Source organism: Perissodus microlepis, chromosome 12 (genome assembly GCF_051167445.1).
Source record: "Perissodus microlepis isolate ML-2025 ecotype Zambia chromosome 12, ASM5116744v1, whole genome shotgun sequence".
Taxonomy (NCBI): Eukaryota; Metazoa; Chordata; class Actinopteri; order Cichliformes; family Cichlidae; genus Perissodus; species Perissodus microlepis.
The window spans coordinates 6,920,226-6,938,998 of record NC_140472.1 but is presented as its reverse complement, the minus strand read 5'-3'; the positions used below and the strand labels follow the sequence as shown (position 1 = coordinate 6,938,998).

Genomic DNA, 18,773 nt, shown 5'->3' with positions numbered 1-18,773 from the left:
CCCAGTCAGGAGTAGAACCCAGGACCTGCTTGCTGTGAGGCGTTAGAGCTAACCACTGTATCGATCAGTGGTAACATAATGAGGTCCTTGTATGTGCGAGTAATCTGTTAAAAGGGGTGGAGCTGTAAAACTTAATTAGGCCATAATTACATTACACAGAAGTCATCTATTAACTTTATTTTTACCATTTGATGCTGGTTTGATTACATTTATGCACAAACAACTAGGTTTGTTGTTTATGCCTTATACAAAGAAGATCTGTGAGACCAGCCCAAACTGGATTTTGCTTTCTGAGAAATCAGTGTGTTCTACTTTTCTGTGTAGCGTGAATGAGAGAGAGCAGGTCAAACACTTTTAGTGTCTGTAAGTCTGTATCTGCTGTTATTGATGCCACTCCATTAGTGGGTACTCTTTGCATGGTTCACCGAGTCAGGTGAGGCTGGGATCTGTGTGCGGGTCGATACAAGGAGAGTCACGCTGTGGTGCAAAACGGGAAACAAAGCCCACAGGCTTCGGGGCTATATGGGCCTTTATTGCTTCAATGAACTAAGGTCAGGAAAGCAAAGAGGAAATTCAATTTTGACTCAGGAAAGGGGACTAATTACACCATGACAGGTGCACTAATGAGAAGTGTGATCTATACTCCTCTATTGAGACAGCTAAAAGAGTACAACAATCCTGGTGTTTAAACTATCTGATTTGCTGCCGGCACCTAAAGCAGGAATCTCTAATCTAATGTGGGCTTTTATTAGGTGACCGTGGCTGTATGGCCTGTTTTAGTTTCTTTTCCCCCCCTTGTCTTTCAGTTTTCTTTCTGGCACTGTTTTGCCTCCTCTGTTTCCAAACTGGAAAATAGCTTGGAAAATCAGGTGCTGAAGCCACTTTCTGTGGCCAATAAGCAAGTAGTGCATAGCAACCATTTAAAAAATCAATGTGGAGATATGTGTTGATATTTTCGAGCACTGACCTTTGCAGTGCTTTGACCTCAAGGCTCTTTAGTGGGATTAATCTTTAGCCACCGCACTGAAGACATCAGCATGGGGAGGTAAATGTTATAGTCCACATTGTTGAATTATGAAGCAGAACTTTACTTGCAGCTTATTTTATGGTGGTTTGTTCAAAAACGCAACAAAAGAACTGTGTCCTTTTTTTCTTTTTGTTTTCCTTCCCTGATTGCAAAGACCTGCTGAGAAAACAACAAAATATATATAAAGCATCAGGGTCCTTTAAGTCTTCACTGGTGATGACTAAGAAGAAATAAAGCCAGTGGAATGAGTTTTAACCCTCTGAGGTAGAGCAGGGCGATATGACCAAAAATACTTATCACAATATACATTTGAAAATTTGCGATAACGATATAATTGACAATATAATTGACACGAGACAAGATACTTTACAACTCCACAACTTTATTAGTGCAAAAAGACAAAAACATCAATGATTTTCACTTAAACAAGCAGCTGTTTTTTATGTGCATTAAAGTTATATAAAAATTTAACAGTGCAAATTCCTCGCTGACAGTTTAACCAAAAGGCATTTCCAGTGGAAATTGGCCGACATATCCTCAGCATAACCATGTATAATATCCACAACACTTAAAAAGAGGTTATACACACACAATACGGTAACATTATGTTGAAGCACAGTACGTATCACTCCGCCAGGCTCCTGCCTACGATAGGTGTAATGCTCCGACACTCCATCAAGCGGTGCGGGTTCGTAGCTTAGCAAAGTCGTACTAAAACATTTGACAGATTTTTGAGCGCCGTGTACCACATAAAATCGTTTCGAGGTCAGTAAACACAACCAGAATTCATACATAAGGCACACGGGATTATGAGGGGCACTGCCGATTTTCAGAAAAATCAAAGGATTGATTTTAAGTGTGCTGTATTTTCCAAACAACACGGTAATAACGATGGTCCGCTAGCATGCTCTACCAAAAATAGTGCTTGTTGTGTATCTGACGGACGAAAGCTAAACCAGTTCCACACCACTGAAGTTGCAGCATTTTTACAAACGAATTCTGATTCATCCATTTCATTCAACAGTCCACTTTCGCCCTTGTCATTCTCCGTCGCCACCATGCTTTTGTCCGCCATGTGTGTATGAAAACAAAGGCACTGTGCATGTGCATTTTACCCATATTCTATTGCGATATTTCATTTTCTTATCGTTGCCCAACATTATACCGGTATTACCGTGAACGGTATGATATGGCCCAGCCCTAACCTGAGGTCTGTTTCTCAAACAAAGATGGATAAAATGATCCATGACTCACCAACAAAAGGTCTGCCTGTGGAAGTAGTGTAGCGGTCGGTCTTTTAACAAGAATATAGTGACAGAAAATTGAATCATATTCTTCACCACAGACATCTGTTTCATAAGGGATTTTAAATCACTTGTTTTTTTGTTTTGTTTTCTGGAGTGTAATATCAGTTTTTAACACTGTGACAAATAATGTTTATCTTTATGTGTTTTGAGATGTTTTTAAGCTTTAGTTAGGTCAGCAGAATGCAGATGGAATCATTTGTACAGCTTCTCTTCCTGCTTATTATTTCACTTGAATTATCTTTTTGGCTTCATTCTACAAGACAAATTGCTTGTTAATTGCTGCATTTCTGCAACATAGATGGGACTGCACTGTCATCAGTTGGTCAGCTCAGGCTGACATTTAAGCAGGTCATTAAAATGGGGCTCTCTTTTTTCATTTGCTCTTTCTTGAAAGATTGAGGTTGGGATTTTTTTAGCCATTTATGCTCATTTTTGATAATGGAGAGATAGACAGAAAACTATAGAGTGGTGACACACATAAGAACTTGCATAGAAATGCTTTTAATTAGCCACTCAAAGTATTTTATCCCTCATTCACATACATTTTGTTCTTCTTTTAAGTGTTTTCTGTCTAACATTCTCACGGTTCAGTAACCTGCATAAAGATAGTTTGGCATGCAGCCTGGGGCAGCTAGGGATCAAACCACCAACCTTCTGATTAGCAGATGACCTTCTCTACCTCCTGTGCCACAGCCAACCTTCAGTCATTTCTCTGTATGGAAAGGAAGCATGCAATAAGATTTATATCATCTATATGCAAAAGAAGCATGAATCAGATACTTTTTTAATGGCAAGTTCTTTTTGGATGATACTGAATGGAAACATTTTAACTCTGAGGCTACTAATAAATAAAGAGAATAAAACTTCTCCGTAAGATCAAATTAACACTATTTCAGAGACCCAATGACAATGCAGGTGCTTCTTTCAGTCAACACAACCAGTGCTGTGTTCGCAGCTGGCAGTGAGGAGCTGTCAACTTTACAGGGAGCAACAGATTGAAGCCCACAGGTTATAATAAGAGTAAGTAATGGATAATAAAGGATAATCAGCCTCTCTGACTGATTTCCACACAACAACCTAATGCTGTATCTGATAACTGTAAATCCATTGCTTCAAACTGAGACTTAATTATCTCTGCCTTATCCAGTGTGACCTACAAGTCTTTTGATAGTACGAGCAGAAGTGAGAAGAGTGACAGCTCTGTGAGCTAGGACTTGGAAACCATTGCTTTGAGCTACATAAATATCATGAGACATCTGTAAAACATAAACATTTGAAGGCGGTGGGGGAGTTGTTGAGCGTTTGTACGCTAGCAGAGCAACCAAACACATTTAAGTTGTCATTTGGCACGCAGGTGTTTTGCATAATGTGTAATACAGGCTACAACATGCAGTATGTAGTTAAGACCTCTACAAGGAGGCTGCAGAGAGAGGCGCTGAGACTGTATTATTATTTATTATTATAATTGTTATTGAGGCAGCCTCTAAAGGATGGTGTACTGTTACACAACAACAACATGCGAACAAGTGTGACATTATGATAAAATTATACACATAATTAAATATAAACATAATTTAAAACTGCTCACATATTTACTTTGTCACCTTTTAAACTTTGTTATGCTAAAACATTAAATACAACTTTAACTTCAAACACAGGTGCAGCCTTACAGGTTCATAGGCGATACTTATAAGCTAAACAAGAATACATCAAATACTAATAGCCAAAGTAAACAGGTTTTACCCCTCAGCCCTGAAAGGCCGATGGGGATATCATCACCCCACAAAACGGTGGGCGGTGTGGACACCCAACTTTGTGACAAATAACATAGTTGCATCTACCAAAAATTTCCAATGAGTCCAAATCTCAGAGCTGCAAAGTTTTCTGAAAATCTTGTGAACATTATAACTCAAGAAAGATGTCGCCTGGGATTTTCAAATTGATGTCATAAGTGTATCTATTAGAGAAGGGCGAATCGCTCAAAACAGTGATCGTATCGGTACCCACACTAGTGTTGGTATCACATTGGTACTAGTCCGGTTGGATCGATACTTTTTTGTTGCTATCCTCTAAGTTCAGTACATAGCCTGGCCTGCTGAAATGTATTAAATTATAATGAAATATAATGAAAAATATGACTCACACATGAACTATGAAAAATGTTTGAAACCTTTTGTGCATGTGTTCAAAAACAGAAAACTGCTCTCACCTACATAAGAGACCTTTAAAGGTTAAAAGTATCCACATTAGTATTGGTATTGATATTGGCAGTAGAGGCCCTCAAAATTTTCAGTAGCACTCAGCACTGCTATTTATTAAAAGTTTGAATCTCAGTGACCTCTACTTCAAGGTAGAAGGTAACCCTAACCCCAAGGTCAAGTTTAGAGGTCATTTTTCTGAAAATCTTGTGACTGCACTAACTAACAACAAGGAAGTCAACTAGGATTTTCAAATTTAAACCAGGAGTACAACTACTAGGAGGCTGAAGGGCAACACTAGTTACCTGCTATTTTTTAACTATTTAATAATTGCCATAAAAATGTTTATTAAACCTTCAGTTAAATTAAAAAAAAAATCAAAAAGAAAATCAGTTTGCATATATGGATTTTACTTTGTGTCACTTTTGCTACATTTGAAATTTATTGCTTCCGGTTTAACTAAAACAAACAAAAGCATATAAGAAGGTTATAGTGTTAAAAAAAATCACATTGAAATGTAGATCATGTGGATGGCTGTGTGGTAACAAATTGTGGACCCAGATGTTGGATGCAGCACACTGATGTACGTCAAAATCAAAGATTTAATACTGATAAAAGGTAAAAGGAAACAAAAAGCACAAACAATAATTTGCTGAACCAGAAGGCTGAACATTTGCACACTATGAGTGAGGACACGACTAAAAACAGAGGGAGAAGTGAACAATATATACCCAGAAAGGCAGAGTGGACACACCTGGGAACATAGCTAAACAAAATCTAACAGTGGAAGCAAAATTGAACATGACATACAAAATAAAGCAAGAAGGAACTAACACAGAGACCAGGCCAAAAACATACAAAGTTGACAGAACACAGGGAGCCCAGGGATGCTATAATGAGACATAATACATGACCAAGGAAATTAACAATTTAGTAATATTAACAAAAACAGACTAAAACAAAGGAAACCAAAGACTACAAAAAAGTTAGAATACTGTGAGGTCTCAAAAACTCATGTATAAAATAAGTTGCACTTGGCGTTGGAAGGTTAAGCCACATTTTTATTTTAAACTCTTCAGTCAAACTATAATAAACAGCCTGGTGTTGTGTTATACTGTTGTTCTGTTGTTATATTGTCTGATTTTTAATGTTTGTGCCAGTCAGTGCTTATCATGGAGTTTCACATAAACTCCATGGCCTAATAATTATAAAAGTATGAAAACTGCATGTTAGTTTTGAATGACTTGCCACCCATTGATTATAAACCGCAGCAGTCTGACGACAAAGAATTCTTCTGGTTGGCACTGACAGGTCTATCCACAGTCTCTCTTTAGTGTGCTCTCAGTCGATGCAATAGGCTAGCCTGGGGAGCAATCAGCCCCTTGAGGCTCAATCCAGCCTGTCACCAATCACCATCAGCACCTGCATGATACTTCCCCCCTTCCCTTCTATTCAGTCAGTTTCAAAGAAGTAAAACGTGTGCATACAAATGATCACATCTTCAAAGCATAAAAGAGCTCTCACTAATAAGCCTTGACACTTTTCCTTATTGCAATTCAGATAGCATATTTACCCGGTGTGTTCAAACGAAAGAACGTTCCAGCTGGTAGCATTTGTTTTCTGTACAGTGTACGCAGGCTGGTAAAGCTATCTCTGCAGGGAAATAAACTTCTGCTTATTTAGACACAAAAACAAAATGGCCTTTGAGACAAACTTGGGAAACATCAGTCACCCAAGATAGTGTACCCATTTGAAATTCTGCCTCCATCTAAATTAGCATTTCAGGAAGGAACAGACTTTATTCCATTTGACAGGCTAGTTATACAATATGGGATCAACAAGAAAAGATTTTTAGAATATCAACAAATTAAATCCATAGTAAAAAAGAAATTTAACCTCAGTCAAGTTGAATTGCAAACACCACCAAGCGCGGTACATTTTCTTACTCTTAAATCCCCCAAATTATTGTCTAAAATATACAGAACACTTTCTAAAATAGATGAATCAATATCCCTTCCTATTGCAAAGTGGGAAGCAGATTTATCAGTCGGCTTAGACCAAAACTTCTGGTCTCAGATATGCTTAAAAACCTTTAAATTGATTAGAAATCCCAGTCTGCAATTAATACAGCACAAAATACATAGAGTGCACTATACAGGTCATTGGATGTTCCAGATGGGCTTTACATCTTCCAACAACTGCTCACACTGTCAAGGCAATACATCAGACAATTACATCCACACTCTTTGGTTCTGTCCACCAGTGCAGAAGTTTTGGCGCGGGATATGTGAAGACTTATCAAAGTGTCTGAAATTCCAACCTCCCCTTTAGTGTGCTTGTTGGGCAAATTGGATGATGTCACTACAGAAACTAATACAGTCCACATGGTTTTTACTGCCCTATGCATCGCCAAGAAAACGGTCCTCATGAACTGGAAAAATAAAAATAATCTTAATTCTAGCCAATATAGAAACCATCTAATAGATCACATTAGTCTCGAGACAGCCTCTGCCACCACATTAGATCAATCCCTCTGGGCTCCTTTGATCGGCTCCATCACCTAGCGGGGGTGGGGGATCGTGGTTTGGTCCCGCCTTCGCCATTGTGATTGATGTGGAGGTTGGGACGGGCTTAGGGCGTCTGGAGAATCCCTATTGACGTTATCCCTAGAGGCCTTAACCCAGGGGTTGTGGTCATAACCTGGTTAGTGGCTCTGGTTGCTCTTAGAGGGTGTTCTCCTTGTGGCTGCGTGCAGCAGGGCTGGGGGAGGGTCTGTGCTGGCGGACGTAGGTTACTGGCCTGGTAGCCTGGCTGCCCCTGAGTGGATCCGGGGCAGGCGTGGGGGCTTGGGATTTGGGGGTGCTTCGCCTCTGTGCTAGGGCTCTGGCTGGGCCTTGGGGGCTTCGGTCCTCCTTGGTGTGTTGCCGAGGTTGTGGGCGGGTGGGTGCATGGGGGCTCAGCCCAGGCACAGGGGGCCTCTGGTGCATCAGCCTAACTGGGGGGCTCTTCAACTGGCAGGGAGTTTGTTCCATCCTTGCAGGAGTCCACTCTGCAGGTGGGGGAGAGTCATAGGAGAGGTGGAGAATAAACTTAACCTGGGTGTCTATTGTCTTGTGCAGTCTGGGAGATGATTGAATGTTAGGGTGGGGTCGGGTGGACTGCCCCGGGTCCTGTGGGGCTGGGCGGTCCTGATGCCGTAGGCCCCGGTCTGGATGGGCCTGGGCTCCCTTGCCTTGGTGGGTGCCAGAGGACGGGGGTGCCTACTGGGGTCAGCGGGGGAGCTGGCCCCAGGGAGGGGCATCTTGCTCCTCCCTTCTTTTCCTCCCCATCCCCAGCTGCCTCCCTCTTCCCACTCCAATACACCCACCCACACAAGTAGGGCCTTGGGGTGCAGGTTTGTCACCAGGGAGCAGGGGAGGCACCCCCCCTCTGTCCCCTTCTGGCCACCTGTGCCTCAATTTTTTTCCACAACTTAGACATCCACATTACTCACACTCTCATAACACATACATATAGGGCCTTGAGGGTGGGCACGTTAACCGCGTCCAGTGGACGGTCTGTGTATTCAACCACACCTCTGGCGCCGATGCCCACCTCTCAATTTTAAATCCATGTAGACATTGAGGGTTCTCGGGAGGGGCCGTGCTAACACCTGCTGCTCTCTGGCAGCAGCACCATGCTCTCCCGTGTTTTAAATGCACCTTAGAACAACACGCAGCAACACTACACATGAGCAAGAGGAGGGAGGTTTGGGGTCTTCACACACCCCTGTTCTCTGCTGGCCATCGGGGCAGGGGGGCTGGGAGGAGGTGTTGGCCGTCCGATTGGGATCTGGGATGCGGAGCCTCCCTGCTCCTGTGGAGCCTGGGGCGGTCTGCTTGCCTCCACCCCGGGGGAAAGGGTAACATCTCCTGGGTCTAGGTGCCGTATCCCCTTCTAGGGGCGAGGGTACCTGGACCCGGGGTATAGAGTATGTTTGGGGAGTGTGATTGTGTGTACATGTCCATGTATGTCTATCCTTACGTTGGGTGAGTACTGAGTATTTGTATATGTGTGTATGTGGGTTGGAATGCATGTTTGTGTCTGTGTGTGCCTGTTTGTCTGTGTCTATATGTCAGGTCGGGTCTTACACTCCACCTCTCTGGGAACTCCCAGGCTCTCCAAAGTATGGAGGCTTATCTCACCACACTCCCTGCCGGTAACTGATGCCCTCAGGGGTCGGTGCGTTGGTGGTTCTTGGTGTCCGGGGCTGGGCGCTCACGTATGTACCAGCTCACTCCCGGTGACTACTTGGCGGGGCCTGGCGCCTGTTGCTCGGTCAGGCCTCTTCCGGGGCAAAGGGGGCCCTCAGGCCTCTGGCCTCTGGGCCTGCGGCCCGGTTTACTCTGGCACAACTGGCTGCCGGCAGAGCCAGCGGGCACGCCAGTGCAGCCCCTGCTGGCTTCTGCTCCGTGGCTACTGGGTGACCCCTCATCTGGGGCTCTCCTCAGCTTTTCCCAGAAGGGTGGCACGGATGCCACTCCGGTGGTCCTCCTTGGGCTCTCGCACTCTGGGGCCTCTGGATGTCTGGAGCCTGGATCTCCTCCATGCCTGCTTCATGCCCTGGGGGACAGGGCTATGGCACTCTACATCCTCTAGTAATTCAATTCAATTCAATTCAATTTTATTTATATAGCGCCAAATCACAACAAAAGTCGCCTCAAGGCGCTTCATAGTAGATTGTTACATGGGGAAACCTTCTGAATACAAGCGCGCTGATCCACACAGGTGTGCACACGGGTGTTCACTGTTCATAGACATAAACTACACCTTTATTGGCTGCTATTTCCAAGCACATTGTGTGCTGTCGGTCCTGCTTGCTGCACAACAACATTCAACATTTAGTATTTACTGCTGTTTACACTTAGCTAGATTAACGCGATGGTGTTGTGTTTAGTATGTTGCTCTGTTTTTTTTTTTGCTTGTTTTCTCTTCTTTTTCTCTCAACAGGTGATCCAGGAGATTTTTTTTTTCTCTTCTTTCTCTTTTTAAGCGCCCTTTCTCACTGTCCCTCTTCCCTTCTGTTTTTCTTTTCCTTCATCTTTCTTTCTACCTTTCCTATCCCTCAGTCATGTCTGTCCCATCTGTAACAACTGAAAATAAAATAAATAATAAAAAAAATAAATAAATAAAAATAAATAAATAAATTAGCATTTCAGGGCCGAAAACACACACACAAAAAAAGTCTATTTTCCTGCACTGTTCCAGTTATCGGCCGTGGTGGGGCTGTTTATTCAATAAGTCATAATTACTCTTTTCTAATGTAGTGTTATACTTAATATATTCACACATGCAGTTACACAGCGCTTTGTAATCAGGAAAGCGGGGTTGGTCATGTCCAAGTCATGACTGGTGACCCCAACCCTACTCTTAAACCCTAACTCTGAGCCTATACTTTTTTTTGTTGTTGTTTTGTTTTGTTTTGTTTTGTTAGTTAGTTAGTTTGTTTTTCTTTTCTTTTCTTTTTTGTTGTTTTGGGGTTTTTTTTGGGGGGTAGATTTACATTCATCAGAATTATCATTGTTTTGGTTCTTGATTTAAAAAGCATAATAACATATCCTGATTAGCTGTTTAATGATGGAAAGCATTAGCTGCTTGATGCACGGCATGGCGTAGGGTGAACTAAAGACAAAGGATTAGGTTTTGGTTCAAAATAGTATCTGACTGCAGGACCAAGCAGACAGAAATCAGAACCAAGCAGCCAGCAGTATCAGACTGTAAACACTAGAGAGGCGGAAGCTAGAAACAGAGAGGCACATCAGCTGAAAAACAGCCCACAAGTAATTAAAAAAAATAAAACAGAAAACAAATTTCATAGAGAAACAAAACACATTCAGTAACACTAAGACAGGAAAGCAGCGAGGAAAAAACACTTTAAAACACGAAAGAGAAACAAAAGAGGAGTCAAGGACAGGGCAGGAATCTTGACACAAGATACAATAGCTCTTTCCACTTTACTGTCACATTCTTATCCTTTGAAAATGTGAACTCAAAGTAATTTGCATACCCTTATCTCTCAAAGTTGCAGACCTTTACGCTGCTAGGTGTGCCCAAAGTGACAGCTGTGAGTATAGCTTTCTTTTAAAAACATGCATCCATTCCTCAGTGCTATGAAAAAATCATAGATTTCAATTCTGTTTCCTAGTTTCTTTATTTTCTTTCTCCACTTTCCTTTGCAAGTTCAAAAATATGAAGCTCCCTCCAATATGCCACAGATAACAAAACTTACTTATCACCATGTTGAATGTGATCTGTCATTGTCTTGTAGTCAGTAAAAAACACCAACAGCCTGCCATCACACGGTGATATTTACTATGCCATATTTATCTTTCTGCTTCATGAACCGAGCAGGACAGCCAAGTGCATTATTAATTTTGGTCTCTGGTGAGGTTTGTCCCAGGAGCTGTTGGGATAATTTGACTGGAAAAATGACTGATTGTGTGTCCTGTGTGTTTCTGAGTGATGATCTTCAGCTATAACAACTTCATCTGATATGAAAAATGAAGAAAGAATGAAAAGAAAACTGTTTTTGTAATGGTCTTGGAGCACCTGTGGTTTGGAGTGCATTGTGTCCTGAAGCAGAAAATAGCCGGGACCAAGGCAGGGGGGATTTTTCACTGCCCATATTTTCCCTGCACTCATCTCCCGTGTAATGGCTCTGCAATTTACAACAGCGCACGATGGGAAGCTCTGAAAGGGACCGGGCCTTTTTACACCTCACACCTATTAGCTGCTCAGTAGAGGGATTTTTCAAAACCACTTTATGTGCACGTAGCAGGCGGATATGGATGAAAAGAGCAGCTTCCAGGCCTGACAGTCATCATGAGCTGGGAAGGACAAAGCCGAAAGAGAGCAATACCACAGAAAGTGCTCGTCAAGGTTTTTATTATTCAGCCTCATTTCTCCCGATCATCAAGCCCCTAATTAATTCCCCTGTGCACAGGGAGATAACACAGGGATGCAGTTGGCTACAGAGGAGCAATTGTCAACCTCCAAGTGGGGCAAGTGCCTGTCAGATCACCTGTTTTTGTTTTGTTTTTTTTCTTCTCTCTTAGGCTGATAGTCCCCCAGGGGCCTGCTGTTAGATGAGATGCAAACCTTCATTAATTTAATTCCCTGTCATTCACTGGAGTGTAATCAAGTATTCACTTTGTTCCTTGTTGTTTGTTATTGAAAACCATCTATCACTGTTGAAGAAGACCAGACTCTGTGTGGTGGATGGGAGCCAGTTCAAATGATAAAACAAACAATGTCTCCTGTGATAAAACCTCTCTGAAACAGTAGTTCTGCCTAACAGGTATATGTATGATTAGTGCTGTTAACAAGGTTCTCAAGCCTCTCTTTGCTCTGAGCTTTGTTTGTGGTCAGCGTCAGCATTATGGACAGGGCTCTGTGCTCCAGACCTGCCCACTAAAAGTCGCTGTGCCCCCACAGTTAAATTCTCCTGGTACATTTTGAATATAAGTTACACTCATTTCATATAATTTTGGTAATGAAAATCATAAACACCCATATCTCTGATAACAGTGCAAACACAATTTAATGTTTTGTTACCAGAAGTTTCTGCAGAAATCATGGTAACTGATTTATAAATGTGTTGAGGATTTTGTCTCCTCACAGTCAGCTGCCCTTGTTTTCATTGATCCACTTGTGCACTCAGACAAAATGTCCCTACTGTTTGTCTTCTGTTTTGTCTCTACAATTTAAGACACATATTTTTTACACTTTGTAAATATCCATATTTGGGTTGTTGTTTTTTTTGTTTGTTTGTTTTGTTTTGTTTTTTTTGTTTTTTTTTTCATTTTAAAGCAAAGTGACCAAATGCCCACCTATAAAAGTTTTTTGCCCCTCTAGTTCATATGATCTGCTGTGGAACATTGGATGTTGTAGGTGTCGTTTAGGTTGGTCAGTAAACCAGTCAACTTTAGTCCAGATCAAATAATTTCCACAGTTGTTGGGTGAAGATCAAGTAAGTGGCATGTGTGCTCATGACAGGAGAAATGGTGCTCACTTTTTATGGGACATTCACAACCCACAGCAGCAGTTTAGCCCATAAATTTTGTCAAGATATCAGCGCTTCATAGAGTTGGATCCAAGTGATTTTGACAGACTAATCTGTCCACCGCTTCTGCCGTGACGTTCACATTTGCGGCTGATTGTAAACAATCCTTGAATAACATCTATAATTATAGTCAAATGGCAGCAGCACAGTGGTCAAGGAACCGAGCAAAGGAATGAGGCGAGGTGATTTAAAGGACTTTGAATGTGACACGGTAGTTGGTGTCAGACTGAGCATTTCAGAAACTGCTAGGGTTTACAGAGGATGGGACAACAAAGATGACACGAGGTCAGAGAATAATGACCAGACTGTTTTGAGCTGATAGGAGGGCAAGAGTAACTAAACTTTGATGCTATAATTCACACAGGATAACCATAAGTGGACATTCAATGACTCGGAAAAAAAAACATTATCTGTACTGATGAATCTCAGTTTCTGCTGTGACATTTGGAACGTTGGGTCAGAATTTGTCATAAGGAACAGGAAAGCATGTATCCATCCTGACGTGTATCATTGGTTCAGTTTGGAGGTGGTGGTGTAATGGTGTGTTTCTTGGCACACTTTAGGCTCCTGTTGTACCAACTGAGCATTATTTAAATACCACAGCCTACCTCATCCTCTGATGGCTACTTTCAGCAGGGTAACGTGCAAGTCACAAAGCTTAAATAATCTGAAACTTGTTTCTTAAACATGACATGAGTTAACTGTGCTCAAATGGCATCCACCATCACTAGATCCCTATCCAAAAAGGCACCTTTGGGATGTGCTGAGTATAGTTACTTTCTGTATAATTATTGCACTATCATCAGGATAGAACAGTCAAAATGTGGTTCTACACTTGGTTCTGGTTCTTTAAAATGCTTAATAACCTCACATTTAGTACAGACCCCAAAAATACACAGAATTGAAAAGTAGCTGTGTTTGGGCTCTCAGCCTCCCTTTTTCTTCAGCTAACGTAAACATATTATAAGATGTGCATGCACTATTTCTTTCAAAACTGAAAGAATCCATGGAGTCCTGATGAAACAATTTATGATTCAAGAAACACGCCTGCTTTTATTATATCTTTATGCTAACACAAAGTCATTACAGTAAAATGCCAGCTGCGGTCACCGTACATCCAAAATATATCAAATTTTGAAGATAATTTATGAATTAGTCCTAAGTTTGGTAGTATGGCCGATGACACCTGCCAACTATGGTATGACAGCCAATCTGAACTGCCTGTGGTCTGTTTGTTTCATGCAGAACATTATATTGAGTGCTGAGCTGAATCCACCATGCAATATTTCTATATACCTGTCATTAGGGCATGCAGTGTACTGTGTAAAGGTACACAGAGGGTTATACATAATCTCCTGTTTGTTCTGTTTGTTTTATGTAGAGCAAAACTAGTTCAGTGCTCAATTAACTGTAAATCATGCTGCATTAAGTCCTCCTGTCATTTTGATCAGGCACAGATCATTTTCCCACAGTGAATTATTAGATGTAAACCTCTTGTATTGTGAAATTGCTTGGGACAGGTGATTTCTCCCAGCACAGACCACACTGACAATCGTGACCCGCACAGCCGCAGCGAGGGAGGCTGTTTATCATGAAGAGAGAATTAACTTCAAAGGGATTTGAAAATGTCCATGTGGAATGTAGGCTGGAGAATGAATTATGCATGAAAAATGTCACACACCACAGGAATACATAAGTTGCAGAGTTGCCACGTGGGAGGGGTGGATGCAGTCAGGTTGTGCTGTTGCTCTCGGCCATTGAAGGTTGTGAAGCAGTGTAACCTACGCCGACTGTACTGTGAATTACTTAAGAGACCCTTCTCCACCTTAAGAAGTTAGCTGGGGGGCTTTTATGCAGTAGTAGCGTGAAACATTTTACTCTTGACTTAAATCTGTGAAAGTATGATTGTGCAGAGCAGCACATTGCTTCGGGCAGTGTTTGAGGCCATGTATCATCCTCAAGCTCCTTAAAGTCTAAGCCACTTCTTCATATTTTCTAGGAATTCTATATAATTTTTGTATAACTTTAGCCCTAATGCACAATCATATTATACAGATCTTTTATTTTTCCCAGGATAAACTGGTGCAGTGATGTCACATGACTGCATCAAAAGTTATATAACCATAAGAACAAAAGAAAAATTAATCAAACTGAACCACACAGAATTTGATTCTTATCATTCAGTCAAAGGTAATGAACAAGTTTTTTGGCCTGGATAATTGTTTTCCCAAGTCTTGGCAATCCCGTGGAATACAGAGGGTGGACTGACTCACCCCGCCTACAACACAACTAGATTGCCAGCTCTTCCTAGAAGGCTTCCTCTTGCTTCTTTGAATTTATTTTCCACATGTTATATGACACAGTCCAGCTAATTTAAAAGCCAGTCATCGGTCTGCAGAAGGAGGGTTTTTACATACAAGACTGCTGACTGAATCTGTTGATGAGAAAATTTCTTTGCAGGCATTTGAAGCATACATCTCGTATAAGTGCTCAGCAGTGTTGTGTGAAATATGAGGCTGTGCTGGAGAGAAATGCATCAAATTGCAGATACTTTCACATGGTAAGTCAAGGAATTAGACGTTGGCAAAAAAGGACATGATGTAAAAAAAAAAATATATATATATATATATATAAAATAAGACAAGAAAAAAGAACCAAATACCAGAAAAAGAAGAAAACAGGAAGTGGCTAGAAGTGAGACGCGAAGCACGCAGAGGCAAGAATTATGCAGATTTGGAGTCACATAGTCAAGATTACTAAGGAAGGTTCCTAACTGAGCTAAGTGAAGCATCTGCAGCAGTCATAATGAAAGCTATTCAAATTCTCTTAATACTAAGGAACGATTTAATTGCACCTTATAGGTCATGTGCTTCCTTTTCTTTAAACCTTCAACCTTGGTAAGGAAGTGATATGTTATATATAGTAATACATACAGTAAGAACATGTAAAGCATCTAAGACCAAGGAGTCTTTAAGTGCAGTTAGATTCCACTGTTCTTTTTTTCTTGCTTCTTATTCATTTCCCATGGCACCTCATGATATTTCACATCAATGTGAAGGAAAACTGATTAGGAAAGGTTTGTGTGTGGACTAGTTGGCTAGAAACAAAACTAGCATGAAAATGGTGAGCACAATACTATTTGCTTGTGTGTGCATGTTTATGTAAGCTTAGTGTCATACCATGTATGGTAGCAATACACACATACTAGAAAATAAGCTGTTACCAGCTGTTACCGTAGAAATATAACACCAACCATGAACAAAACAAGTTCCTTCCAAAGGTCCACACAGAGATAATCCATAAACAGTTCTGGCCTGGAAGGATTGTGACAACAAAATGTTAAATTATGCACAGGAACAGGATGGTGGCTGAATTTGATATTCTGTAACTGTTGGATGTGAACAGGGACAAACATAATGACTGCTATAGAAATCAAACCTCTGTGCACCAGTTTGCCTCACTTACTACCTGCCATGTTGGCCACACAAATGAGAAAAAAATGGTGTAAACAAACAAAAAAAAAAAACAGTTAGCAGTGAGACTGCTCACCGTTGCTGTGTTTGGGTGGCTGTGACTCAGGTCTTAGAGCAGATTTTCTACCAATTGAAGGTCAAGGGTTCAATCCTGGCCTCTCCTCTCCTACATTGAATATGCTTAGGCATAGATAAAAGCACAGCATGGATACGTGTTACTGGGTGAAGTTTAGGGAGCACTTTGAGTCCTCGCATAGAGTAAAAAGGCACTGAACATACAGCAGTCCATTTACCCACTGAATTAAACAAACACAAATCTGTTTAAAACTATTTTTTTCTGCTGTATCACATCAAATGTAACATGACTTAATGTAAGAAGAAATAATTTAGAATGCTTTGAAAGAGAACACTGACTTTGAATGACATAATTTTGTTTTTCGTCTTGGGAACGTTGAAGAAAGGGAGATTCTACCTAATACTGAATCTAATTAACATGGGGTTGTAAAGCATTTGACTCAGTATAGACTTATACATATGAAACCCTCAGATATATAAAGCACCATAGTGCTGAGAAGCAATTCTGTTGTCAAAATAGAAAAAGAAAGATCCCTCTGCCCTCCGTTCCCCCTCCCTTCTTTCATTGGTCTTAAGGTGTCTTCAGTTCTGTTTGTTTCCTTTTTTCCCATTTTTGGCTTCCTGCCTGTTTCTTTCTCTCTCTTTCACTTTGGAGATGCTCTTATATTCCACTATGCCTTTTCATTTTAATATCACACCATCCCACTCTGCATTTCCATGATAATGAGTGGAGAGACAAAAATATCTTCCCATGTTTGACTCACATTGTGAAAACTATTCAGCGTTAAAATAAGGTTCCCTAGTGTGCTAATTCTTTCATTAATGTGTGAAAATTTATATTTTTACATAAAATGTGATACTTTTCTTTTAGCCACATACACACAATTTTTCATAAAGGGTAGATTTACATGGCTGCCAATAACAGTCAAATACGTGAATGCAAATTAGCCTGTTTATTTTTGGATTTCCATGGAGATTTAATGATGGGTTAAGGTGCAAGTGCTTTTTTTTATCACATACGCTGGAGACCTACCTGAAACCAAGCAGAGTAATGAAATGTGTGACATTCAGCGATGGAAATGTGGCATGAAAATTGTGATTGGCCCTTAGAATTTAAAAAGCATTAGCTCACTTCATCAGGGTAAATTTACCATAAACTCAGGAGTTAATTCAAATGATTTCGGGGAAATTGCATATCCCGATGGCTTTGTCTTGAGCACAGCGATTCTTTATAATTAGTAATTACAGGAGTGTCAGGACAATAAACAACCAGAATCTCCAAAAGTTGATTCTGTTCATCTGGACGTAGCGTTTTGTGGGAGAAACGTTTCGTCACTCATCCAAGTGACTTCTTCAGTCTCAGCTGACTGCAGTTTTCCCCAATCTTATAAACAGTACATTTGCATAATGTACGAACCCAGCCCACTGAAGGAACAATGGGCTGGGAGGTCAGTTCCTTAATCTTAATTATGCAAATTCTCATGACCATTGATCAACAACCACTGACCAAAACTCACTGATCAAAGACCACTGATCAATGGCCATGAGCACCATTCACAGAGAGTTGGGGAATGGCTGCAATCACAGCATTGTAAGATGGCGAAAGATGTACCCTCAGGATCCCTCCTCGATTCAGAGATGGTCTTTCCCTTTTCACGTAAATGGCCTCCTTGACTCCGCGCTCAAACCAGCGTTCCTCCCTGTCCAAGATGTGAACATCCTCATCCTTGAAAGAGTGTCCACTGGCCTGTAGGTGTGAATAGACTGCAGAGTCCTGGCCTGACGAGGTAGCTCTTCTGTGTTGTGCCATCCGCTTTGCCAGAGGTTGTTTGGTTTCCCCGATGTATAAATCCTGGCAATCCGGACAGCGTACACTATGTTACTCTGTTTGTGTCGGGGGACCCGATCCTTGGGGTGGACCAATTTTTGGCGCAGCGTGTTTTGGGGTTTAAAAGCCACAGAGACCCGGTGTTTAGAAAAAATGCTTCTCAACTGCTCCGATACTCCTGACACATATGGGATCACTACAGGTTTTCGCTTGGGCAGCGGTTGTCCTTCTCTCCTGGATCAGCTTTCTTTAGGTGCCTTTCCAGCTTTGACAAAAGTCCAGCTGGGATAACGACATTTACTCAGGGCCTTCTTTATGTGCCGTTCTTCTGCCTCCCTGGCCGCTGTGTCAGTGGGGATGGTGTTCGCTCTGTGTTGTAGCATCCTAATGACACCCAGTTTGTGCTCCAGTGGATGATGAGAGTCAAACCTTAAATACTGATCCGTATGCGTAGGTTTACGGTACACGTCAGCTTTTAGATGTCCCCCATTACTGATGGAAATCTCACAGTCTAAGAAGGCTAACCTGCCCCTTTTCATATCCTCCCTGGTGAATTTGATGTGTTGGTCCACCGAGTTAATGTGATCCGTGAACTGTGGTACGTACAGAGATTTGATTTTCACCCAGGTGTCATCCACATATCTGAACCAATAGCTTGGTGGTGTTCCAGGGTAAGATAGCAAGGACCTCCCAGCCCATTGTTCCTTCAGTGGGCTGGTTTCAGTCATTATGCAAAACGCTACGTCCAGATGAACAGAATCAAC

The 18,773-nt window shown here is 41.5% G+C and overlaps 1 protein-coding gene across 1 annotated transcript in view; it reads left to right on the top strand.

Annotated features, from left to right (window-relative positions):
* Positions 1-18,773, top strand: part of zmat4a (zinc finger, matrin-type 4a) — a 160,171-nt gene that overhangs the window by 132,942 nt on the left and 8,456 nt on the right. The gene's annotated exons all lie outside the window — the stretch shown is intronic.